Source organism: Leopardus geoffroyi, chromosome B4 (genome assembly GCF_018350155.1).
Source record: "Leopardus geoffroyi isolate Oge1 chromosome B4, O.geoffroyi_Oge1_pat1.0, whole genome shotgun sequence".
Classification (NCBI taxonomy): Eukaryota; Metazoa; Chordata; class Mammalia; order Carnivora; family Felidae; genus Leopardus; species Leopardus geoffroyi.
In genome coordinates this window covers 133,021,313-133,029,876 of record NC_059341.1, presented here as the reverse complement: position 1 = coordinate 133,029,876, position 8,564 = coordinate 133,021,313, and positions in this window count along the sequence as shown.

The window sequence follows — 8,564 nt, the reverse complement described above, 5'->3', positions numbered from 1 at the left end:
CATTGGTCGTTTCTCTAATTGTCACCAAGGGTCCACCTCCCACTGGGGTCCATGAGGCTGGGGAGTGGCCGAGCGGCAGACCTGGGGCCCCGGTGCGACTCATCCAACTGGTCCCCGGCCGGCAGGGCAAATGGGAGTGTGTCCCTGGCAGGCAGATGGGTGGGAAGGTGGGTGAGGGCTGGCCCTCCTCCGTGGCACCTCCTCCACGCCACCTGCTCATCTGGCCAGCGCACCTGCCACCCGCGGAGCACCAGTGAGTGCTTTACTGGCTCCCTTCACCCCTTCCCCTCCCCTCTCCCGGCTTCCCCTCCCCCTTCCCCCTCCCCCTCAAATGAGGAGCTGTGTCATTTGCCTGAAGTCATACTGCCCTCAGTAGGAGAGGGGGCTTTGCTCCAGACTCCCGCCTTCAAGCCCCACGCTCTCTGGGACCGGTAACAAGAGTGTGCCCTCGTGAGGCGGGTGCGTTCAGAGATTTAGAGTCCCTGCTGTCTCTCGTCGCAAGCCGTGCCATTGCTTAGCTTCAGTGTCTTAGTTGCCGGTGAGTGAGTGTGACCACAACGGGCTTCTCGAGGAGGACTGGAGGGTTCGTTCTGGGGGCCGGGGGAGGGGGGGGCACCACGCAAGTCCTCTCAGAGGGCAGGCTTTGCTGTTTGAAGTGCGTCAGGGTCACTGTTGGCGTCACAGAGTTCATCTGCCCGGTGATGCCTGACCTAGCCCCCCCCCCCCCGCCCTTACCTACTATTCGTGGGCCTCTCCAGGGGTACGGGTCAGCCACGAGGTGCCGGGATGGGGTGAGAACAAGCGTGCACAATTACTCTGTCGTTTTTTCAAAGCTGTAAGGGCAGCGGTTTCTCTGCCCTTGTCAAGCTCTGTCTGAAGTGAAGGGTGGAGGGGGGGGGGCGGTCAGCGTGGTTGCATCCAGACGGCAAGACCCCCTCAGGCCAGATCACAGGCCTGGGTGCCCGCCGGCACCCTCTTTGTTCAGGCTGCTGGCTTCGAGTTCACACTTCAAAGAGGGCTCTGGCTCCGGGAGCTCAAGGCGGCCTGGTCCACGCAGGGGGTCTGCAAAGGAAGCCAGGGCTGAGGCACCTCCCCCTCCCCCCTCCCCCAGACATCCACAGGCTCTGGGCATCTCCAGTCACAGGAGGGATGAAGCAGGAAGGAACCCTGGTGAGCGAGAATGAGGCCGGGACACAGCTGAGGCTGTGGGGATGGTTGGAAGCGGCCGGAGTTGAGAGAGATTTGGAATATTGGATATTTTGTAATTGGCTTAGATACTTAGAGTTACTAGCTAAGGCAGAGCAAACATTCCTTTAAATGCCCAGCTGAGCTTCCAAAACACTGAAGAAATCCCCGGGGATCATAAACAAAGAAGAAGCCAAACTCAGAGTGCTAAGCAGATGCCAATCCTTAACCCTGCAGGGCGGGTCTGCGGATGACCCAGGGTCAGGTGTGGGGAGGCGTTGGCCTTTGCTGACCTTCGGTGACCAAGGAGCCTATTTTACATCTGTACAGGGACGGGGAGACAAGGCCTTGAGCCTTTGCCAGAAGAAATTTCAAACCAAGACACCCAAATAAGGCATATCCTCAATGGAAAGGCAAATGGAGGAGAAAAATCACCCTTCCGCAAAACAAAAAAAAAAAAGTTGTCGGAGAAGTTGTTTCTGGCTCTGTTGGAAAAAATAAAACTGAAGTCTTCCCCCGAGAAATTGTAACTCCAGAACTTCCCTAACGCACATTTGAGATTTGGATTTGTGTTATCCACACGCTCCCAGAACTCCCAAGTCTGGTAATTAGCACACAAAGCCAACATGGCGTGGGTTATACCCACAGAGAGGTGGCAATAGCAGACGCAAGGCTGCCCCGGGGGGGGACATTCCCACAGTAAAAGCCACATGGGAGGCTCACGGATAAAACCCTTGTTAACAGGAGCTTGCCCCCCAAAATTACAAGACCTACAGAGAAGCAACCCATGAAGACACACAGCAGAATGACAAACGGCCCGTACAGACTCCTACGTCGAACACGTCATTTTCAAGCACACACCGAAGATTTCCAGACATGGCCGTGTACGTCGCGTGGTAACGAGAGAAAGCAACTCCCAATAAATTTCAAGAAATTGTCACCGCAGCCCACATTATCGTTAAATTACAAATCAATAGCCAAAAGAGAACTGAAAACCCAAGGCTCGTCTACTTGGGTAGTAACCCAGATCTCTCGTTCCCCTTCCCCTGGATCTTGCTCCCTGCCCAAACTTCTGAAATCTCTAGAAAAAAGAGACTCAGGATGAATGTGAAACTGTGAATAGAAGGCAGACACACACGGGAGGCGTGCGGCCAATCTGAGTCAGAGCTGGATGGGAACAGGTCCCCCCTGGTCCCTCTAGACGGAATATGACCTTCATTAGAGCAGAAGACCAAAGCATTCTCTGTTCCTTCCAAAGGCTGAGCTCAGAATGTGACAAAGACGGGAGCCTCTATTTAAGCGATAGCTGCTAGCAGTCAGCCTTTAGGAGCCAGAGGGAGCCATCTATGCAGAGCCGGGATGGGCTGGTGGAAATGGGACAAAGCAGGTGCCGAGACATAAAGACAGCCCCCCCCCCCTTCAGCCTTCTGCCCACCCTGCCTCCTGATGTGAAATCCCAGCATGAGCGACACACTCTTTTGGGGTGGATTTCGAGGTCCCTAGGGGTTCTCTGTTAAGGCTCCTGTAGTCTGTGAGCAAGGCATTAGGACACGCTTTGGAAAAGGCAAATGTAGACTCTGTCCCCCACAGGGACTCATTAAAGTGACCATCATCTCGCTGGCTCCCTTGGCAACCCCCGTAGGGACACAGGGCCCAGGGTCTGCCGGAGTGTCCCCGGCCGAGGCTTTCTGTTCTCATCAGCCCTGACCTGCTCGCCTACACTCATCCCTCCTCTGCCTGCCTGCCTTGCATGCCTCAGTCACCATCAGGAGACCCTCGTCCAGGTTCAGGTGGTCGGGTCACTTCCCCTCTCCAGCCCCCAGTGCTCCTTAGCAGCATCAGAAGCCAAGAGCCCCTCCCTCGCAGGGTTCCTGACAGGGGTGGGGGTGGGGAGGGGAAGGGGGTGGTCTGAGGCGAAGCGCGTGAAAGCGTTTTGTTTCAGCACGGCCTGGGTGAGAAGAGACATTTTGCAGATGGATGTATCCGGACTTGACCATTCCTCCGACTTCCGGTCTGGGTGTGCCAGCTGTCTGCTCACCAGATCTCAATACCTCCTCCCAGGTAACGGCCTCAGGATACTTGAGAGACAGTGGATGAGTCCCCGCTCCCGCCACTTGTGTGACCTCAAGCCTCTCGGTCACTCTCTCCGGGCCTCCGCATCCCCTTCCGCAAAGCGGGAGAGCTGCTGCCTCTAATTCTCCCTCCACCTCAGAATTGCTCTCAGAAGGACAACTAACACGTACAGGGTAGACTTTACGAGGCTTAACTTATCAACTCCTCACAACCCGGACAGTGGGGTAACCACGATACAGAAACGGTGGTGGGGCGGGGTGGGGGGGGACTGTGGTCCAGAAAGGTGAAGTAACTCACAGATTCCTATATGGTAGAGAGGGGATTTGAACCCACGCAGCCATCCTTCCCACCGTGCCAACATCCTCCCGCACAGCACGGTGGGCGAGGGCACAGCCACTCGAGCCGGGCTGCCTCGGCATATTGCTCAGCTCGACGGTGCCTCAGTTTCCCCAGCTGCAAAACAGGAGATGAAAAGAATACCCCCTTCCTCATGGGATTGCAGGGAACCCCGCTGAGGGCCCCAGGAGCCAGGCGCTGAGCTGGACACGCTCCCACGGTGCAGCCAAGGAAACTGGAGAGAGGGGCTGAGTCACCTGCCCAGGTGGCACCGTTAGTAAGTAGCGGACCAGCGATTAAAGCCCAAACGCCCTAACTTCAAAGCCCATGCTTTCAACCCCTCTGCCCCACCCCCATGTGACACCCTCAAACTCCGTTCAAAACAGGCCTCCAGACTGCAAATTGGCCCCCATGGGCTGCCTGACTCACCACCTTCCAGTGAGGGGGCCTGAACCCTGCGCCTTGTCTGTGACTCATCCCTTTCTGGCCCGTTACCAGCATCTGTGACTGAAGGACCCCTGAATGCAGACACCCATCCCCCCCTTCCTCCTCAGCCCTGCTGCCTGCTCCCATCCAGACCCCTAGAGCTGAGGACGATGGGGGCCATGTACCCCCAATCCAACGTGTAGACTTGTAAACGGGCTGGACCCAAAGTGCCCCTCATTTCTCATCCGTCCAAGGTTGCGGGGCTAAGTAGCTGGAGGGGGGATGTGGTTGGAGAGGGGGCCGCTTTCTTTAGAAACAGTCGGCAGGGCGCCCCCCCCCCCACCTCAAGGCAAGTGAGGGGGCTTCGGAAAACCCGAGGGCATGGCATGTGTCCACTGGAATTCTGAGGGTGAGGTGACCAAGGGGAGGGAGAGGCTGCCTAGGCTTCCTTGTTGCTATGAGACAAGGACCGAGCTGCTTTGGGAATGGCCTGCGGTCCCAGCATTTGGGGGCCAGGATGCGAGCGTGTCTCCCGGGGCCCCAGAGGGAACCTTACAGAATGTAGCTGGTTTGAGGTCATTTTGAATTAGGATTCTGTGCCAAGGGGACGGGTTGGGGGGAAGCAGGGAAGGGGCCTGAGATCCTATCAGAAAGACTCATGTTGGGTTGGACCCCCGGGAGACAGGTGCTGAAGGGGACTGTTAGCCCAGCCAGCCTGGGGACACTTCACCCAGGTGGCAGCTGCAGGTGGGAGATCTCCAGCAATAGGGACGGGGGTTCTCTGAAGAACCCCCCTAATGAGAAGGAGTGCCTCCTTCCTTGTTATACGGGTCTTTGGGTTTAGGGCAGACTTGAGGAAAAGGAGAAGCTGAACGGAGCTTAAAGCTTCGCTACTAGACTAGACTATTTTAGTACCAAAAAAAAATAAGGTAAAACCTAAAAGTGACCGAAAGGTCAGGAGATATCCCTGAGATTTCATCCAAGAGCAGGAAAGGTTGGGTCAACAGAGCGGGTTGACAAGGCGGCCACTGGGAAAGACAAACATGATTTCTGCCGGCAGCCTGCCAAGCGCAGCTCATCGTGTGTCTGATCACCGCTTCAGCCTCCAAACCCCCTTTCCTCCTTTCTGCCGCCCTACCCTTGAACCCTGTCCCAGCCCATCGGGCTCGGGTCTGCCAGAACAGCTTTTTCCCTACACTGTGCTTCCTCCCAGAAAGTCGGTATATCCTAGTGGTCGTGAGCTCGAACGTCTGGGTTTGAATCCCAGCGACCTGCCTTGGCAGCTGAGGGACATTGCTTGACCTCTCTGGACTTCAGCATCACTGTCTGTATTCCATTGGGTATCCGTGAGGCTTCAAATGATTACAAATAATGCACTTAGGAACATAGCAAGAACCCGCTCAGCGTTAGGGGTCATCATTACTGTCAAAGGCTTCCTCCTGGCTGTGAAATCTTGGGAAAGTCCCTTTCCCTCCCTGAATCTGTTTCTGTATCTGAAAAAATAAATTGGGTGTGGGTACAATTCGCTAGTGGCAAATTGTACCAAACTTTACAGGAGAGAGACCCCGAGCCCAGACCCGTCCCAAGGAGGGGCAAGAGGAAGGCTGGCAGGTCAGCGGGCAGGATCAGGGGTCCAGCCAGCAGGACGGTCCGCCCTACCCTGTTCTCCTGCGTTGTCCCTCTGCCAGCCTCTGGGAGAGAGTCTCCCCAACCTGCCCCCGACTAGATCAGGAAACAGATGGTATTTGAGGAGTAGCTGCCCTTTGTTCCTTTGTTCCTTTGTACCCTTTGTTCCTCGCTGGATACACATGAACGGTCATCCAGGTGAGGTCCCAGGCCCCCACCCCCTTGCCTCTAACCCCATCACATAGACAGCAAGGTCTGCACTCCTGGAGCCTTAAAACTCAGCTTCCCTGCCTTCAAGTGCCATGTCTACAGAATCCTGGGCAGGGCGGGGTCATCAGAAATCTGCCTTTCCTTAGAGGCGCTGGAGAAATGGCCATCAGCCCTTAGGTTCCGCTGTGCACGAAGTAAATACACCCTGAGCACACATTAGGTGCCAGTGACCCAGATAGGAAACAGACACGGTGCCAGACCTCAAGAAGTTCTCAGGCTTGTGAGGGAAACACAAGTCACAGACCCGTTCAACAGAAACAGGTGCAGGGACTACCGGGGGAGGGCAGGGGCGGGCCACCTTGGCTAATGGGGTCGGGGAAGGGCCTGGAGGAGGGGGGTCGACGGAGCCCAGGGCGGAGTGAGGCTCCCAGGATGTACTTGGCTGCTTCCTCATTGGTCGGGGTCCGATGGATGCTGAGAGACAGCCAGAACGAGCGATGTGGAGTCTGAAAACTTCCGGATTCAAATCCCAGGTGCACATCCAGTGACCACGGGACCCCGGGCAAATTACAGAACCTCTCTGAGTTTCAAGTGTCACCTGTGAAATAAGGAAGATTATAATGTGGAGCTCCCGGGTGGCCACGGCAAGTAACAGAGTACGAAGTGTGGGGAGGAGGGACGGACTGAACCCCGGGGACCGTCAGGATGATGGGGTAAGATGGTGAGAGCCCTGACCGCTATGGCAAGAGGCCGCAGCCTTATTGGCTGGCCACTCCTTCTGGTCTCTCTTGGCTGGGCCTGGATGCAGGCAAACACCTTCCAGCCAACTGCCGGGCCCCCCCGCGAGGAGGACACCCGTTTCCTCCTTGGTCCTCAGCCCCTCCTGAGCTGGGAACAGATGTCCTCGCTTCCTGCCCAAGCCTGAAAGGTGGTTTGGCTTCCAGGGAAGCAGCAGCCCTGGATGGAAATCTCTGGGCTTCCCCAGAGAGGAAAGCTCTCTCTTCCCTGGCTTCTGCCCCTCCTCTCTGGTTGGGCTCGAGTCCTGGAATCTACTGTTGCTACGCAAACATTTCTGGGCCCTACCTGAGCCTGCTTCCCCTCGGAAGGTCCCAGGCTGGGGTACTTTGGTTGAACACATATAGGAGCCTTAGACTGAACGATTCCCCACCCTGTTCAGAAAGGGGGTGGGAGCAGAAAGAAGAAAGAACAGAACACCTATGAAGGAAGGCACTATAGGCACCTGGGGAATAAAGGTAAAGAAATAAAAAAAGGAAATTAACATTTACTGGGCACCTAATATGTGCTAGGAATAAATAAGGAAGGGACAGCCTGCCCTGGGCATTTTCTAAGTGCCAGGCACTTAGCTGTGCCGTGGGCATACCAAAAAAAATCATGCTGAGAAATGGTCCTTACCCCCGAGTCCCCAGGAGATTTTACACCAGTCTCCTGCCAGTCCCGGAGACACAGAGATGAGGGTGATGCAGCTGGTCCCCGCCCTGGAGGGGCTGGCAGTCTTGCGGGAGACAGGGGAAGTGGGAGATGCGGCACCTTCAGGAGCCATCCCAGCTCTTGTTTGTTAGAGCCATTTTAGCAATATCGAGCAGAAGGTACAAACATTTCCCACGCATCCCCTGCCCTACACATGCGTGGCCTCCCCCACTGCCAATGTCCCCGCCTTAGTGGTACATTCGTTGCAATGAGCGAATCTACACTGGCATGGCATTGTCACCCCGAGCCCGTAATTCACATGGGGTTGGCTCTTGGCGGTGTACCTTCTATGGGTTTGGATAAATCTAGAACGATGCCTCTCCACCATTACGGTATCCTAGAGGGTCGTCTCCCTGCCCTAAAAATCCTGTGTTCCGCCTATTCATTCTTCCCTCCCCCATAAGCCCCGGCAACCACAGATCTTTTTACAGTCCTCACTGATTTTGCTTCTCCTGAAGGTCACATAGGTGCTCATACAGCATGTAGCCGCCTCAGACTGGCTCCTTTCACTTAGTAATATGCATTTAAGTTTCCTCCATGTCTTTGCATGACTTGGTAGCTCATTTCTTTTTATTGCCAAATAATATTCCATTGTCTGGATGTACCGGTTTATTTACCCGATCACTTACCAAAGGACACCCTGGTTGCTTCCAAGTTTGGGCAATTATGAATAAAGTTCCTATAAACATCCGTGCGTAGGTTTTTGTGTGGACATGACCCCGGCTTCTGAGCTGAAGCCACCTTCTTGTGGGGCAACTCCCAACTAATGGCTGGGCATGAAAAGAGTGTTAGGGCCTGGGAATTTCTGCACAATGCAAAACCTCCCAAATGGGGCAGTCTTGACCCTGGAGCTCCCTGGTGGGTTGACCAAGACTTTGGCAGATCTGCACTGGGGTCTGAGGCTCTCCCAGCCCTTAGCCCCCCGAACAACCACTTGTACGTCCCAGCCCATCTCAGTGTCTGCTTCCTGGAGGACCCAAGTGGCAAACTTCACCTCCAAAACCAAACCACGATCCATCCAATTCTCTTGGCCACCATGACCCCCAAGTTTCCATTCCTCTCACCTGGATGGTTGTTGGCCCCTACCCGGTCTCTCTGCTTCCTCTCCTACCCCGCTATGACCCAGTCTCCATACAACCATCAGAATGATCTTTTACAAACACAAACCATGTGATGTCGCTTCCCTGCTTCAAGTCTTCCAATTGGGCTTAGAACCAAAC